Genomic DNA, 19,254 nt, shown 5'->3' with positions numbered 1-19,254 from the left:
GTAGTTCTACAAAACACTGTCTGAGATACGAAGTTACTCATAAACTAGCAGAACCAGATAACATAAGGTGATATTTTCATGCCCAGATACAAGATATTTGGAAAGAAAAAGTCCCTTGTTTTCCTATAACTCATAAACCTGTTTTTCAGACTGTACATAGACTGATCCTTATTGCTTCAGAATAAAAGCACATCTTCCTCATAGACAGACGGCATCAGGTGATTTCAGGTGACTCACACCTGTCTACACATCCGAGAGCAGCATGAGTAGCCAAGAATGACACAGACAGCCTCGAAGAGGAAGTCAGATTCAAATAAAGTTTGTTGCTAAAAATATGACACAGACCCATGTCATTTTTTCAAGGCACCCTGTAATGTACATAAGAAAATCTATGAGATTAACCATTATATACATAAGCTGTGAAAACATCCATGATTTATAGTATGTAGGGTGGAAGGTAACTTTCCCAATACATGTTTATAGCATTACTGTATATTACACTGTACAGTTTTGAAAAAAGTACACCCCCATAAAATTCTAAGAGTGCGTACTTTCTATTTCTCATGATTGTAGCTAAAAGCTTCCAACCCATAACAATAAGGCTAGGTTCAGACTACGGAATTTCCGACAGAAATTCAGTCGTAAAATTTCTGTCAGAAATTCCCATTGCTAAAATGTCTAGTGTAGTGAATGGTTTTCCGTTCACAAATTCACACTTCGGATTTTGTGAAGCGGAAAATCCGCTTAGTAAATCCGCTTAGAAATTTCCGCCTGAAGAAAGGCGGTGCTCTTTCTTCAGGCGGAATTCCTCGCAGAACACATTGCAGTCTATGGGAGACTGCAGTGTCCGCGCGGTCCTAGCGCCGACTGATTCAGTCGGCGCAGGCGGAACTCAGAATCTCCGGGCAGGAAAATTTTCTGCCCTGAGATTCCGTAGTCTGAACCTAGCCTAACTAGAATGTCCCTGGTTCTCAACCAGTACTGGTATTTTCACTCCTCAAGGATGTGCACGCATTCTGTATGATGGCAAAGGCTAGGTTCACACTACGGAATTTCCGCCTGCAATTAAGCTTTGAAATTGCAGGCAGAAATTCCGCTTACTAAAATGTATAGTATAGTGAATGTGTTTCCATTCATAAATTCACACTTCGAAATTTGTGAAGCGTAATTTGTGAATGGAAAATCTCCTTGAAAATTTACACCTGAAGAATGGCGTTGCTCATTCTTCAGGTGAAAATACTCGCGGAACACATTGCAGTCTATTGGAGACTGCAGTGTCCACACAGTCCTAGCACCGACTGATTCGGAATCTTTGGGCGGAAATTTTCTGCCTGGAGATTCCGCAGTGTGAACCTAGCCTTAGGTTCTATTCACATGACAGAATTTCAGTTAGCGGAATTCTGCCTGAAATTAAAGCCAATAGACTTCTATGGGATTCCGAACTCCCATTCACACTTCTGAATTTCTGCTTGTGGAATTCCGCAAGCAGAAATCAGAAGTGTGAATGGGAGTGAAGAATCCCATAGAAGTCTATGGGCTTTAAATTCAGGCGGAATTCCGCTAGTGGAAATTCTGCCTTGTGAATAGACCCTTAGGCTAGGTCCACACTACGGAATTTCCGCCTGCCGGCTTGGAAATTTTTTGAAGAATAATTTCCGCCTCCAAAGGCATTTTTAGGTTTAATGTCAGAACGGAAATTCCACCCCCAATTCCGAAGCAGATTCCGCCCTAAATTTGAAGCAGAAAACAGTGGGAGTGCACTAAGCAGCCAAGTTCTGCCCCTTTTGGACCATTTGATCACATGACCCGAACCAGGTCAGTCAATTTTTTCATGCTTGGCTGGGGAAGGAAGCTGCTGAGGTGCAGACATGAGCCGGCAAGCCTATTCCAGAATGTGTATAAGCACAGAGGACGTCATCACTGAGGTATAACTATGTCAACTAGTATTTGCTGGCCCAAAAGTCCACTTGGTATATTGCTTGATGTTAAATATGTTAACGAACTAGGGATATGTGTTTGCAGGTACAGTGTAGTGCGTCCATGAGGAGATATGCATTTTGCAAAGCACATTGTGCAAAATATAGACAGTTTGCAAATTTGAGCATTTACAGTGTGTAACAACATGTATTGTGGCCATGAGGAGATATGCATTTTGCACATGTTGTTTGTAAAATTGTGTGCTTATTGAATTATTTTTAATGTATTTTTTTTTTAAATATTTTGGTGTAGGTAGAGTCTCGTCCCTGGATTTGGGATAAGGGCCATGGCGAATATTTTAATCGAACCAGAGGTGAAGAAGCATGGCATGAGATTGATGTTGCCTTATTTGACATAGAAATGCACGGGGTTGATACAGGGAAGCAGAAATGCACGGGGTTCATACAGGGAAGCAGAGATGCACGGGGTTCATATAGGGAAGCAGAGATGCACAGGGTTCATACAGGGAAGCAGAGATGCACGGGGATCATACAGGGAAACAGAGATGCACAGGGTTCGACAGGGAAGCAGAGATGCATGGGGTTCATACAGGGAAGCAGAGATGCACAGGGTTCATACAGGGAAGCAGAGATGCACAGGGTCCATACAGGGAAGCAGAGATGCACAGGGTTCATACAGGGAAGCAGAGATGCTCAAGGTTCATACAGGGAAGCAGAGATGCACGGGGTTCATACAGGGAAGCAGAGATGCACGGGGTTTGTACAGGGAAGCAGAGATGCACAGGGTTCATATAGGGAAGCAGAGATGCACGGGGTTCATACAGGGAAGCAGAGATGCACAGGGTTTGTACAGGGAAACAGAGATGCACGGGGTTTGTACAGGGAAGCAGAGATGCATGGGGTTCATACAGGGAAGCAGAGATGCATGGGGTTTTTACAGAGGTCTTCATGTCAGTGTTCATTGTACTGCAGCTTTGAGAGAAAATCATGTCAGGAGGGACATACAGGAGAAATAACTCTGTAGCATGTACAGCTTCATCCGTTTTCTCCTCCTTCTCAATTTCCCCTGGATGAAACTGTACATGCTACAGAGTTATTTCTCCTGTACGTCCCTCCTGACATGATTTTCTCTCAGTACAGCTGCAGTACAATGAACGTTGACATGAAGACCTCTGTACAAACCCCAAGCATCTCTGCTTCCCTGTATGAACCCTGCGCATCTCTGCTTCCCTGTATGGACCCCGTGCATCTCTGCTTCCCTGTATAAACCCCGTGCATCTCTGCTTCCCTGTATGGACACCGTGCATCTCTGCTTCCCTGTATGGACCCCGTGCATCTCTGCTTGCCTGTATGAACCCTGTGCATCTCTGCCTCCCTGTATGAACTCCGTGCATTTCTACGTCCCTGTATGAACCCCGTGCATCTCTGCTTCCCTATATGAACCCCGTGCATCTCTGCTTCCCTGTATGGACCTGTGCATCTCTGCTTCCCTGTATAGACCCTGTGCATTTCTACGTCCCTGTATGAACCCCGTGCATCTCTGCTTCCCTGTATGAACCCCGTGCATCTCTGCTTCCCTGTATATACCCCGTGCATTTCTACGTCCCTGTATGAACCCTGTGCATCTCTGCTTCACTGTATGAACCCCGTGCATCTCTGCTTCCCTGTATGAACCCCGTGCATCTCTGCCTCCCTGTATGAACCCCGTGCATTTCTGATTCCCTGTATGGACCCCGTGCATCTCTGCTTCCCTGTATGATCCCTGTGCATCTCTGCTCCCCTGTATGAACCCCGTGCATCTCTGCTTCCCTGAATGGACCCTGTGCATCTCTGCTTCCCTGTATGAACCCCATGCATTTCTGCTTCCCTGTATGAACCCTGTGCATCTCTGCTTCCCTGTATGAACCCCATGCATCTCTGCTTCCCTGTATGGACCCCGTGCATCTCTGCTTCCCTGTATGAACCCCGTGTATTTCTGCTTCCCTGTATGAACCCCATGCATTTCTGCTTCCCTGTATGAACCCCGTGCATCTCTGCTTCCCTGTATGAACCCTGTGCATTTCTACATCCCTGTATAAACGCTGACATATAAATGCACAGGGTTAATGCAGTGATGTTCATGTCCTGTACAAACCCCATGCATTTCTATGTCCTTTTTATGGGGCTAATGAACACCCCATGAAAAAGCGGAAACCAGCCCGCGCAGTTCGTCCTCCCCTTGCAGCCCGAGGAAAACTGCGTTATACACAGCACACAAATATATATATATATATATATATATATATATATATACACACAGTATTATACACAGCACACTAATATAACTCAGCACTGGTTGGGATACACTGGCATACACACACAAAAGGGACTACAACTCCCAGCATGTGTCATTCAGGAGTTTTCAGTCTGTGGTATAACACCAGCATGATGCCTATGTAGTCTCCTGGGAGTTGTAGTTCACCACACCGATACAGGACATACACCAGTGGGAAACATTAGCATACACACACCTAACAGGTACTACAACTTCCAGCATACACACACCTAACAGGGACTACAACTTCCAGCATATATACACCTAACAGGGACTACAACTCCCAGCATACACACACTTAACAGGGACTACAACTCCCAGCATACACACACACTTAACAGGGGCTAAAACTCCTGCATACACACACACACACACCTAACAGGGACTACAACTTCCAGCACACACACATACAGCTAACATGAACTACAACTCCCAGCAAATGCACACACCTAAAAGGGACTACAACTCCCAGCAAAGACACACACAACTAACAGTGACTACAACACCCAGCATACACACACACACACCTAATAGGGACTACAACTCCCAGCATACACACACACCTAACAGGGACTACAACTCCCAGCATACACACACACACACACACACACCTAACAGGGACTACAATTCCCAGCATACACACACACACACACACATAACTGGGACTACAACTCCCAGCATACACACACACACACACCTAACAGGGACTACAACTCCCAGCATACACACACACACACCTAACAAGGACTACAACTCCCAGCATACACACATACACCTAACAGGGACTACAACTCCCACATACACACACACACCTAACAGGGACTACAACTTCCAGCACACACACACACCTAACAGGGATTACAACTCCCAGCATATGCACACACCTAACAGGAACTACAACTCCCAGCATACAAACACACACCTAACAGGGGCTACAACTCCCAGCATACACACACACCTAACAGGGACTACAACTCCCAGCATACACACACCTAACAGGGACTACAACTCCCAGCATACACACACACACACACACACACCTAACAGGGACTACAACTCCCAGCATACATACACACACACACCTAACAGGGACTACAACTCCCAGCATACACACACACCTAACAGGGACTACAACTCCCAGCATACACAAACACACACACACCTAACAGGGATTACAACTCCCAGCATACACACACCTAACAGGGACTACAACTCCCAACATATACACACTCACACACACACACACACCTAACATGGTCTAAAATTCCCAGCATACACACACCTAACAGGGACTACAACTCCCAGCATACAGACACACACCTAATAGGGACTACAACTCCCAGCATACACACACCTAACAGGGACTACAACTCCCAGCATACACACACCTAACAGGGACTACAACTCTCAGCATACACACACACCTAACAGGGACTACAACTCCCAGCATACATACACACACACCTAACTGGGACTACAACTCCCAGCACACACATACACACACCTAACAGGGACTACAACTCCCAGCATACATACACACACACACAACTAACAGGGACTACAACTCCCAGCACACACACACACCTGACAGGAACTACAACTCCCAGCATACATACACACACCTAACAGGGACTACAACTCCCAGCATACATACACACACCTAATAAGGACTACAACTCCCAGCATACACACACATAACAGGGACTACAGCTCCCAGCATACACACACACACACACAAAACAGGGACTACTCCCAGCACACACACACACACACACACACACCTAACAGGGACTAAAACTCCCAGCATACACACACATAACAGGGACTACAACTCCCAGCATACACACACACACACACACCTAACAAGGACTAAAACTCCCAGCATACACACACACACCTAACAGGGTCTACAAATCCCAGCATACATACACACACCTAATAGGGACTACAACTCCCAGCATACATACACACACATAACAGGGACTACAGCTCCCAGCATACACACACACACCTAACAGGGACTACAACTCCCAGCATACACACACCTAACAGGGACTACAACTCCCAGCATACATACATACATAACACCCTCCCCCCCCCCCGCCCTCCTCCTCCTCCTCACATAGAAATCATCCCCAGGCAGAGATTTATTCCCAGTCCCTGCTGTGTATGAATCCCCAGCACGTGTATAGTAAATACAGTCAGAGCTCAGGCAGGGGAGATGAGGAACAGACAATGCTCTGGCTTCTAGACCTGCTCTAGCCGAGCTCCACTCTCCGCTGCTCTGGCTTTCCGTGGAAATCTGCGGCTTCAGCTCTAGAGAAAAGGGAGGGGGCGTGTACTTCTCCCCGTGGAGATCTGCATCCTTTTGAGCTCGGGGAGAGGAGGGAGGTGGCGTGTACCTCCTCTCTCCCCTTGCTCTGCCCTCCCCCAACTCTAGCCCTGCTGCTTCTATCTTGCAGAGCCACGGGTTTAAATTTTTCACCCCAGCACAGCGCTCGCTCCTGTCTGTCTGATTGACAGGCAGGGAGCTGCGCTGAGTATGCGATTTCGGACTCAGCTGCCAGGCCAGCGTGAGTCCGAAATCACTAAAAAAGGGACTCCTAGGGAGACCTCTAGTGGACAAAAGTATAAACATAAAAAACACATAAAAGTATACATTTTTTTTATAGAACCCAATTAGAAAATCAATCTATACATATTAAACTATAAAATAAAAAACTATTTTTTTGATGAGAGGTACTCTTTAAAAACAGACAGTTTACAGATAGCAACATACAGAATTTGGGAGACTAAAAACCTTTGCATGCCTTTGATTTTTTACACTGATTTTTTGCTGTCAATAATAATAATTATAATTCTATTTTCCCAATATGTTAACTGTTGTCCATGTAGATATGAGAGACACGGAGTATTGTAAACTTTCACTGAGCTTTTAGAACCCACGAGACTTGGCATACGTGTGAATATATTGTGTCTCACTTAGTATTCATTTCCTTCCTTTTGCACTCTATAGACCTGATAAAACATTGGTCTCTGAAACCGAGAACATTTTACCACTAACTACTTTGATGTACTTTCATGTGCAGCTATACGGCATAGAATGTATTGTTTTTCCTTTTATATAGTTTTTTAAAGAAGTATAAAGTATTTAATCCCGATTTCTATACAAAAGTTTTATAGGTGTAACACAATTTCCAAGTAGCGTTACCTGACAATATAAATATGGTATTAAATTATCCATAAACGCAGTAGGTAGTTCTGCTCGTCCATTGTTGAAGTACCAAAGTCAAGCACAAGTTATACGATGATTGGGGGCCTTACCATAGGGGGTGCAAAGGTAGCAGTTGCAGAAAGCTCCTGGTGCCTGAGTGGGCCCCATAAGAAGAGGCCAGTATTAAAGGGGTACTCCAGTGCTAAGACATCTTATCCCCTATCCTTTGGATAGGGGATAAGATGTCTTAGCGCCAGCGTACCACTTTAAAAGCATATGTTCACACTAAATAATTTGAAGCAGAGTTAACACAAATTTCCACATGGATTTAGCTTCAAAAACTGCCTGAAACCCAGTTAGAATCCAAACACTATGAACTTCTATGTTTAATCTGAGGAACAATTGAAAAGAGGAATTGAAGATTCTGTGTGGAATTATGTATGCCCTTTCACTTTTAAGGGTATGTTCACATGGCGGAATCTTCAAGCGGAGTTCTGCAGGAATATTCCACTCAGAAATTCTGCTGTAGCAGAGTCCCACTGATTTGAATGGGATTCTGCTGCACTGTGCACAGCGGAATTTCAGTAGCAAAAATCCTGATTCCGGCATACACATGTCTATTCTTTCTGCGGATTTTGTTTGGAAATTCATTGTTGTCTATGATATGGTGCATTTCCGAGATGTCCTGCCACCATCACAGGTCCGCTGCATAACAAACACCAATGGATTTCAACAAAAATCCTTCACTTTAACCCTTGCGTCCTAGTACTAAAGGATAGGGGATAAGATGTCTGATCGCGGGGGGGGGGGGGGGGGGTCTCGCCGCTGGGGACTCCTGTGATCTCTGTGCCGGCAGCGCGGCGTCCGGAACACGGAAGCTTCGAGCTTCCGTGTTCGTGACGTCACACCACACCCCCTCCATTCATGTCTATGGCTAGTACGTAGCCATCACGCCTCCTCCAATAGATATGAATGAAGGGGGCATGGTGGCTGTAGTCGCCAGTCATCTGGGATCAAGCGAAGTTCGCTCCGTGTGCCGGATGACTGGGATGCCGCAGCGGAGGTCGCGAGGGTCCGACTCCTCAGTGGCGGGGCCCCCGCAATTAGACATCTTATCCCCTATCCTTAGCCAGGCTATATCAGTGCATCGCTGATCACACTGTATATTACTATGCCATAGGCATAGCATTATACAGTAAATGCAATCTATTGGTCCCTATGGGGCCATTACAGTAATGGTCCCTATACAGTAAATGCAATCTGAAGGTCCCTATGGGGACTTAAAAAGTGTAAAAAAAAAAAAAAAAGTTTCTAAAATTATATAAAACTCCCTCCCAAAATAAAATTTAGATCGCATTTACTGTATAATTTCCCAAAAAAGGAAAACATATTTGGTATCGCCACGTGCGTAAATGTCAAAACTATGTAAAAAATAAATGTAAAAAATATCAAACACCAAAAATAATTATTTTTAATCACATCATATATCAGGAAAAAATTATAAAAAGCAATCAAAAAAGTCCCATCAAATCATAAATACTACAGGTCACATTGCAAAAAATGAGCCCTCATACATCCCTGTATGCAGGAAAAATAAAAAAGTTATTGAGGTCAGAAAAAGACAATTTTATGCACATGAATTTTGTTAAAACATAGTTTGCATTTTTTTTTTAAAGTAGTACAATAATACAAAAATATATAAATTGGGTATAATTTTGATCGCATTGATCTGCAGAATAAAGATATTGGCCCTGATTTATGTATCAGCCTGAAACCCTAAATGTCTGTTTTTTTCCCATCACAACCATGCACAGCTTAATTTTCATATCTTAAAGGGGTACTCTCGTGGAAAATCAAATCTTTTTTTTTTAAATCAACTGGTGCCAGAAAGTTAAAAAGATTTGTAAATTACTTCTATTAAAAAATCTTAATCCTTCCAGTAATTTTTAGGGGTTATATACTATAGAAGAAATGCTTTTCTTTTTGGATTTCTCTTATGTCATGACCACAGTGCTCTCTGCTGACCTCTGCTGTCTATTTTTGGAACTGTCCAGAGCAGGAGAAAATCCCCATAGCAAACATATGCTGCTCTGGACAGTTCCTAAAACGGACAGCAGAGGTCAGCAGAGAGCACTGTGGTCGTGACATCAGAGAAATTCGATAAGAAAAGCATTTCCTCTGTAGTATAAAGCCCATAAAATGTATTGGAAGGATTAAGATTTTTTTTTTATAGAAGTCATTTACATATCTATTTAATTTTCTGGCAACAGTTGATAAAAAAAAAAAGGTTTTCACAGGAGTACCCCTTTAACAAGCTCTTGTATAGTGAAAGTTGAGCTATGATTAGTTGCTATGGGTAAAACCAGACAATTAGGCTTTCAGGCTCCTTTCACAATGCTCTGCTCTTGTGCTCTGCAGTGTGACGGCCGATAGAGAATAGCGGGAGAAAAATTTGTGCTTGGGACGTCTTTTTCTCCCGCTATCTTCCGGTGGAATAACGGGGGGTGATAACGGACGTCAGAAAATTCCATTCAAATTAATTGGATCCTCTGTGCCTGTTATGACTCCCATTAGGCTCCGTTACAAAAATGGACATTAATGGCAGTCAAAGGTAACAAAAAAAAAAAAGCCCTTAACGTCCATTTGTAATGGAGCCTAGTTTATAGTATGAAAGTAGCCTTAGACTGATTGATAAATATGGGCCATTGTATAATTTTTATCATAAAGTTGCAAAATTGCGGTTTTCTTATAAAATTCCACCCACAAATACAATTTTTTGGTTTCATGGTACATCTTATGGTAAAATGAAAGATGTCATTACAAAGTACAATTGGTCTCATATGGGTCTGTAGGTGAAAAAATAAGAGTTATGGATTTTAAAAGGAGAGGAGAAAAAAAAACAAAAATACAAAAATGAAAATTGGCCCGGCCCTAAATAGTACCTGCCACCAAGTAAAGAGGGATTATTTTCTTCTTTGTGTGTTCCCCCCATTATTTATTGAGTTATGCCTTTATAAAGACTGCCTGTGAGCTTTTTCTGCTGCAGGGGGGTGTTATCTATAACAAGGGGGCATCCTCTACGTCTTGAGGAAAGAAGGTTACTACACCAGCACAGACGGGGGTTCTTTCCTGTAAGAGCAGTGAGACTGTGGAACTCTCTGCCAGAGGAGGTGGTCATGGGGAACTCTGTAAATGAATTCAAAAGGGGTCTGGATGCATTTTTGGAGAGTAATAACATTGCTGGTTATGTATATTAGATTTATAGGGACAGAACGTTAATCCAGGGATTTATTCTGACTGCCATATTTGGAGTCGGGAAGGAATATTTACCTCTAGTATGAGGGTTTTTTGCCTTCCTCTGGATCAACTCAGTAGGAACTCATTAGGGATATAGGTTGAACTTGATGGACTCTGGCCTTTTTTCAACCTTATTAACTATGTCACTATGTTACCCGGCAGGCGTACTTGAAGCCTGCCGAGTAACGCTTCCGCCTTTCCCTGTTCTATGCTTCGCTCATGCTCGGGAGCGCGAATAGAACAGGAAGCCAATCACGGCAGGCAGGCTGTCAGTCCCCTCCTCTCTGTTATGCTCAGCACGAGGTATACAGAGAGAAGGGAAATCGGAGCCATGCTGCCTGCCATGCACCCTGCTATATAAACACAGCATCAGTAATATGGTAAGTTTTACAAACCCTGAGCCAATTATATGTGTTCAAAGAGCCCTGTGACGCGCAGCCAGTGCTCGTTCCCGCCTGCATGATTGACAGGCAGGGAACAAGAGATGTGCAAAGCCGCCCTCATGCCCCGCCCCACCCGTACTTCTGAAGCTCAGACTTGTGCCAGTCCGACACAAGTCCGGAGGCTATGCGGGACCTGCTGTACACTAGAGAAGAGAGACCCCTAGTCGCCACTTTTTAAACAGTAAAAAAGTGATGGAAATAATGATTTTTTTTTAAATGAAGATATATAGTAAATAGGATTAACTTTTCATAAGGAAAACAATATCAAAAGTTTTACTTGATGACAGGTACTCTTTAAGGTCAAAATGGGCTTCGTCCTTAAATGGGCATTGTCAGATACAATAACTTTTGATATGTTATAAAGCATGCAAAAACAATATGTTTTGCAATTGCTTTCATCAGGCAATTTTCAGTATTTCATACAGAAAAAGCCAGTAAAAAAAACTGGCCACTAGGGGTCCCCCTGCCTCCTGGGACACATACCAGTCCTGCAGTGTGCAATGGTCATCGACACGTCATGGACAAGATGAGTGATTGTCAGGGCTGCAGGCAAGTCCAGAGCTGCTGTGCTTGCTCCCGACTCTCTGTGAGTCAGAGCAGAGTGAGGGAGGGGCAGTGGCGGATCCAGGGGGGGGGGGGGCACGGGGAAATTCCCCCCCGAGATTGTTGCCCCTCCTCCTGTACTATAGCATGGTGGAGCGGGAGCCGTCGGCTGTCCTGCTCCACCACCCCTTTCTCACGCCCGTCACCTTTCTATCACACGCCGTGGCTGCTCCATTCCTGCAGTCAGTGAGAGACAATCACGGCAGGCCAGCGCGATGACATCACATCATCGCGCTGGCGCCCGGAGATCACGTCCCCGCGGCTCTCACTGACTGCAGGAATGGAGCAGCCGCAGAGTGTGAGAAAGGTGACGGGCGTGAGAAAGGGGAGGGGGGAGCAAATTATGAGTGAGAGGGGCAAATTATAAGTGAGGGGCACATGTCAGGGGGCATTATATGTGGGGGCACATGACAGAACCCCCCCCATCATGTGCCCCTCATATATAATACCCCATGTCCTGTGCCCCTCACATATAATGTCCCTCTGTCATGTGCTCCTCATATATAATACCCCATGTCCTGTGCCCCTCACATATAATGCCCCCTGAGGGGGCTGGACAGGGGGCATTATATGTAAGGGACACAGGACAGAGGGCATTATTATTATTATGTGGGGGAAACAGGACGGGTTATAATTATTATATGTGGGGTCACAGGATGGGGCATTATTACTATAAGTGAGGGGCCCAGAGTGTTTTGCATTTCAGAGGTATAAGCCGGCATTTACCATTGTAGGTGTAAGTGAAGTATTTTTCTGTGTAGCAGCACCAAATTTATTAAAAGGTAGAAGAGCATTTGATAAATTTTGTGCAGGTCACATTTTCTAAAATTTCACTCTTCACATACACCAAAAAGCTAAGTCTGGGCTGGTGTAGTTTTAGAGACTTTTCAGTGGCTTTGCGCCTTTTTTGCGCCTTTTCACAAAAAGACGCAGTTCATAAAACCCTTCCATATCATGTGTATTACCAAAATCAGTGGATTGCAACTCAAGCGCAAAAAAAGGCACAAATAAACCCTCCTTGCGCCTTTTTTGCACCATTTTTAGACACAAAAAACAGTCTAAAGACAATTATACATGTCTGCCATAGTGTGTATTATAAGGAATTTTTGGGGTAGTATGGTTTTTATGGGCCACAATACATTACGGTATTGTATTCAGAGGGTGCACGGCAAGGTTATATTCAGAGAGCACAGTATGTGGTAGTATTATATTCGGAGGGTTCAGTGTGTTGTAGTAATATATTCAGAGGTTACCGTGTGTGGCGGTTTTATATACAGAGGATTCGGTGTGTGGCGGTTTTATATTCAGAGGTTACGGTGTGTGGCGGTTTTATATTCAGAGGTTAGGGTGTGTGGCGGTTTTATATACAGAGGGTACGGTGTGTGGTGGTTTTATATACAGAGGGTACGGTGTGTGGCGGTAGTATATTCAGAGTGTACAGTGTGTAGTAGTATCACATTCAGAGGGTATGGTGTGTGCCAGTATTATATTCAAAGGATACAGTGTTTGGCAGTATTATTATGATTATTGTTTTCATATAGAGGATCAGAATCCACTGACATAGTGAGGAACCATCAAGTTCTGTTGAGTGAACATTTAGCTGGAACAAGTCCTGGTGGTATGTACCATCTGAATTAGATAAGGAAAGACTATAGAGAAGATTTCACCTGTAGTCACTGATATCATTGTGTATTCTCCTTACTATAGAGAAAATGTCACCTGTAGTCACTGATATCATTGTGTATTCTCCTCACTATAGAGAAGATGTCACCTGTAGTCACTGATATCATTGTGTATTCTCCTTACTATAGAGAAGACGTCACCTGTAATCACTGATATCATTGTGTATTCTCCTCACTATAGAGAAGACGTCACCTGTAATCACTGATATCATTGTGTATTCTCCTCACTATAGAGAAGACGTCACCTGTAATTACTGATATCATTGTGTATTCTCCTCACTATAGAGAAGACGTCACCTGTAGTCACTGATATCATTGTGTATTCTCCTCATTATGTCCTATCAGAGCTGAAGTCACGTATAAGTTCTGCAGTAATGATGGGTGAAACAACAACTCCCAGCATTACCTTACCACATACTTAAGGTCATACTGGGAGCTGTAGTTTTAAATGGTAAAAACTTCTTTTGCACTTTCCCATTCTGTGGCAATTGGTATATATGATTATTATACTGGAAATAATTTTCTACAACATGCTACAGCGCGGGCATCACGACATGCTACAGTGTGGGCATCACAACATGCTACAGTGCGGGCATCACAACATGCTACAGCACGGGCATCACAACATGCTACAGCGTGGGCATCACAACATGCTACAGTGCGGGCATCACAACATGCTACAGTGTGGGCATCACAACATGCTACAGTGCGGGCATCACAACATGCTACAGCGCGGGTATCACATCATGCTACAGCGCGGGCATCACAACATGCTACAGCGCGGGCATCACATCATGCTACAGCGCAGGCATTACAACATGCTTAAAAAAATCAGGGCCTATATCCCTTAATGTTATGTTTTTGCAAATATTCATCCAGTTGCTGTTTAACCCCTTAAGGACCGGAGGTTTTTCCGTTTTTGCATTTTCGTTTTTTGCTCCTTGCCTTTAAAAAATCATAACTCTTTCAAATTTACACCTAAAAATCCATATGATGGCTTATTTTTTGCGCCACCAATTCTACTTTGTAATGACATCAGTCATTTTGCAGAAAAATCTATGGTGAAGCGGGAAAAAAATCATTGTGCGACAAAATTGAAAAAAAAACCTGGTTTTGTAACTTTTGGGGGCTTCCGTTTCTACGTAGTACATTTTTCGGTAAAAATGACACCTGATATGTATTCTGTAGGTCCATACAATTAAAATGATACCCTACTTATATAGGTTTGATTTTGTCGGACTTCTGGAAAAAATCATAACTACATGCAGGAAAATTAATACGTTTAAAATTGTCATCTTCTGACCCCTATAACTTTTTTATTTTTCCATGTATGGGGCGGTATGAGGGCTCATTTTTTGCGCCGTGATCTGAAGTTTTTAACGGTACCATTTTTGCATTGATAGGACTTATTGATTTTTAAATGATATAAAAAGTGACCAAAAATGCACTATTTTGGACTTTGGAATTTTTTTTCGCGCACGCCATTGACCGAGCGGTTTAATTAATGATACATTTTATAATTCGGACATTTCCGCACACGGTGATACCACATATGTTTATTTTTATTTTTATTTACACTGTGTTTTTTTTTTTTTTATTGGAAAAGGGGGGTGATTCAAACTTTTAATAGGGGAGGAGTTAAATGATCTTTATTCACTTTTTTTTTTCACTTTTTTTTTGCAGTGTTATAGGTCCCATAGGGACCTATAACACTGCACACACTGATCTTCTATGTTGATCACTGGTTTCTCATAAGAAACCAGTGATCAACGATTCTGCCGCATGACTGCTCATGCCTGGATCTCAGGCACTGAGCAGTCATTCGGCGATCGGACAGCGAGGAGGCAGGAAGGGGCCCTCCCGCTGTCCTGTCAGCTGTTCGGGATGCCGCGATTAGCCGCGGCGATCCCGAACAGCCCGACTGAGCTAGTCGGGAACTTTCACTTTCACTTTTAGCCGCGCGGCTCAGCTCTGAGCGTGCGGCTAAAGGGTTAATAGCGCGCAGCGCCGCGATCGGCGCTGCGCGCTATTAGAGGCGGGTCCCGGCTTCACTATGACGCCGGGCCCGCTGTGATATGACGCGGGGTTACTGTGTAACCCCGCGTTATATCGGGAGAGCAGGACCAAGGACGTACCGGTACGTCCTTGGTCCTTAAGGGGTTAAACGTCTGTACAGACTAATAAAACCGCATCTGCAGGCAGAGGATTTCACATCCTTATGGTTCTTAGTGTAAAAAACCCCTTTCCTTTGCCTTAGACAAAATCTCCTTTCTTCCAGGCTAAAAGTTGCTGAGTTGCCCATAGCAACCAATCAGATCGCTTCTTTCATTTGTAAAAAGGCCTGGGTTGCTATAGGCAACTGGCGAACTTTTCCTCTGGACAGGTTTTGATAAATCTCCCTCCTAAATGTGTGACCACGTGTCCTATGTGTAGTCCTGTTTATGTAAACATTCTAATATATTATAAGTAAACTGCTTAAAATGTCTTATGATCTTTGTAATATCGATATATCTGTTTAAACATATCCTATCTGTCCGCAGGGAAAGTCTCTGTGCGGACAGCTGTCTCCTAGATGGCTAAGCATTCCGTGCGGTGTCTGCAGAAAGAATGAGCGTGTTCATTCTTTCTGCGGAGACAGAAAACAGAATTTCCGTGCTGGAAACATCTGGCATGGATATTCTGCCGTGAGCACAGCGCAGCAGAATCCTGTTGAATTCAATGGGACTCTGCTACAGCGGAATGCCCAGGCCGAATTCCGGATAGGAAATTCTGACGTGTGAACATGGCCTATGGGTCTCAAACAAGGTTAGGACTGTATGATACATTTAATATTGTAAGTACCTTAAGCAGCAACTTATTTTCTGTCCGCCAACACAAAATACTCTAATAGTGCCCCTCCCGAGACTAGACTCTGGATCCGGCCCTGGGAGGGGGAGGAGTCATCACAGCAAGGAGAAGAGAGGGACAGGCCCCAAGCCTCTGCATGCATAGAAACCTCACTGAGCAATTAAATAAAGGTAATTCTGAGATAAATATAGGTCATAGACACATACAAATTAGATGTACATGATCAGGAGGAGGTAATTAGCAACAAATATAGCAGTGTTTTTTGACAGGTACGCTTTAAGGGGTTAAATGGGGTTCATTGTGTTTTTGTCACTTTGCAGGATTCTATAGGGATAAATAAATACTGTATGCAGTATGTTTTCTTCTCTTGTCTTCTTATCTAAACAGAATGTGTGACGGAGGAAAGAACGAAGGCTCTGACGCAGATGTGAACAAGACCTTACACAGCGCAGACTGTAAATATAATGTAATTTCTTTTAGATTTTTGTGTATTCACATAGGGATGGCGGTCATAGTTCCATGTGCGCATGGCTGTGAAAACATAATTCAAAGTTTGTACTGGGATCTCACACCAGACTGCATCCCAACCAAGCGTGCCAATGTACATCTCTGACTTCAGTTTTAATGTATTTTCCAATTAGTTCCAGTCACACTACAGATTTTCCAAGCAGAATTTCGCTTGGAAAGTAGGGTGCAGCAGCCTGCCATTGTTCACAATAGAATCCTGCTGCCCCAATCACACTACGGAATTTCTGCTGCTGACATTCCGCCATGGAAATTCCAGATGCAAGACTCTGCTGAAAGATGTTCATTCTTTTGGTGGAATCCACTCTTAACCTCTTCAGGACACAGGGCGTATGGATAGGCCTGCATTCCGAGTCCTTAAGGACCGAGGGCGTATCCATACGCCCGTGGGAAATCCGGTCCCCACCGCTAGCCGGTTGGGGACCAGAGCCGGATGCCTGCTGAAATCATTCAGCAGGCACCCTGGCACATCGCCCAGGGGGGTCTTGAGACCCCCCCAAGTGGGCGATCGGAGAAAATCGCATGTCAATTCAGACATGCGATTTTCTCCAATTCCGGGCTGATCGGGTCTCTGGTGACCCGATCACCCGGAAAATAGGACTGATCGGAGTTGCCAGCAACAGACCCGATCAGCCTAAAGGATTGTAGTGAGATCGCAAAGCTGCGATCTACTCCTATCCCCTGCCATTACTCAGAACGGAGTTCTGACCAATGGTAGCGCAGGTCAGGGGGTTGCCATGGCAACCCCAGATCTGCCCGCCCCTGGATGTCGAGGGGCTCTGGGAAGAAGATGAAGGCCGTACCTGCAGGAGAAGATGCCTGGGGACCTGGGATCTTCGCTGGAGCCTGCAGGATCCTGATCAGGTAGGGAATCCACAGTGGGGGGGGGGGGGGGGTGTGAAAGTAAATCGATCTCTACTGTGGCAACCACTAGGGGGGCCAAACTGCAACTCCTAGCATGCCCAGAGGCTGTCCGGGCATGCTGGGAGTTGTAGTTTTGCAACATCTGGAGGGTTACAGTTTGGAGACCACTGTTACAGTGGTGCCCAAACAGTAGCCCTCCAGATGTTGCCAAACTACAACTCTCAGCATGCCTCGACTGCCCAGGCATGCTGGAAGTTGTAGTTCTGTAACATCTGTCCCTTCAGATTTAGCAATTTTCATGACATTTTTGAAAATTGCTGCTCTACTTTGAAGCCCTCTAATTTTTTCAAAATGCAAAAGTATGTCCATTTTATGATGCCAACATAAAGTGGACATATTGTGTTTGTGAAGAAAAATAAAATTTATTTGGAATATCCATTTTCCTTACAATTAGAGAGCTTCAAAGTTAGAAAAATGCTAAATTTTCAAAATTTTCATGAAATTTGGGGATTTTTCACCAAAAAAGGATGCAATTAACGCCGAAAATTTACCACCAAAATAAAGTAGAATATGTCACGAAAAAACAATCTCAGAATCAGATTATTCGGTAAAAGTGTTTTCGCGTTATTAATTTGTAAAGTGACGGTGGTCATAATTGCGAAAAAGGGCTCAGTCCTTAAGGTGAAAAAGGGCTGCGTCCTTAAGGGGTTAAATGCACTGCTGTCTATTGAGATGGTGCATGTCCGAATGGTCCTTGTGCCATGTTTTCCGGCACCTGCTCCAGCACCAGACCAAATCTTTGCCCAGAATATCTGCGGGCTGAGATCCTGTAGTGTCAATAAGCCCTTAAAGGAAAACACTCACCCGTTCACCCACACTATACCCGATACACTGAGTTATAGTGTGGGTGAACAGGAGACCGATGCAGGGTTTTTGACCTATATACGTACATGAAATACAGTGCCTGGTCCCTCTGAAGTTCGGCTTCTTCCAGGGCTGAATTGCATGCCAGAGGAGGCAGGCCGGCTGGATTTGAATATTTATTGGCGCTGGTCACGTAAGCGTTTGTGCCTATTGAGCACTCACGTGACCAGCGCCCATGAATATTCAAATCCAGCCGGCGGCCGCCTCTGGCACGCAATTCAGCCCTGGAAGAAGCCAAACTTCAGAGGGACCAGGCACCGGACTTCAGGTACGTATATAGGTCAGAAACCCTGCATCGGTCTCCTGTTCACCCACACTATAACTCGGTGTATCGGGTTTAGAGTGGGTGAACAGATGAGCATTTTCCTTTAAAGCGTAAGCCCAGTTGTGAGCCCACATGATCTTCAGCCACAGTGTGGAGGTGACACAGGCCACGCTCGGCAGTATAGTTACCAAGGCAACCATACAGGTTCAGTGAAGTTCTGTGCACGAATCCCATTTATCAGAAAAGCATGCGTGGCAACTGTACCACTAAGCCTCTCACCACACTGGGGCTGGAGATCACATGGGCTCATAGCTTTGGATAAATATGATATGGGCGGTG

This window comes from Hyla sarda, chromosome 7 (genome assembly GCF_029499605.1).
Source record: "Hyla sarda isolate aHylSar1 chromosome 7, aHylSar1.hap1, whole genome shotgun sequence".
Taxonomy (NCBI): Eukaryota; Metazoa; Chordata; class Amphibia; order Anura; family Hylidae; genus Hyla; species Hyla sarda.
Note: the sequence above shows the minus strand (reverse complement) of the source record.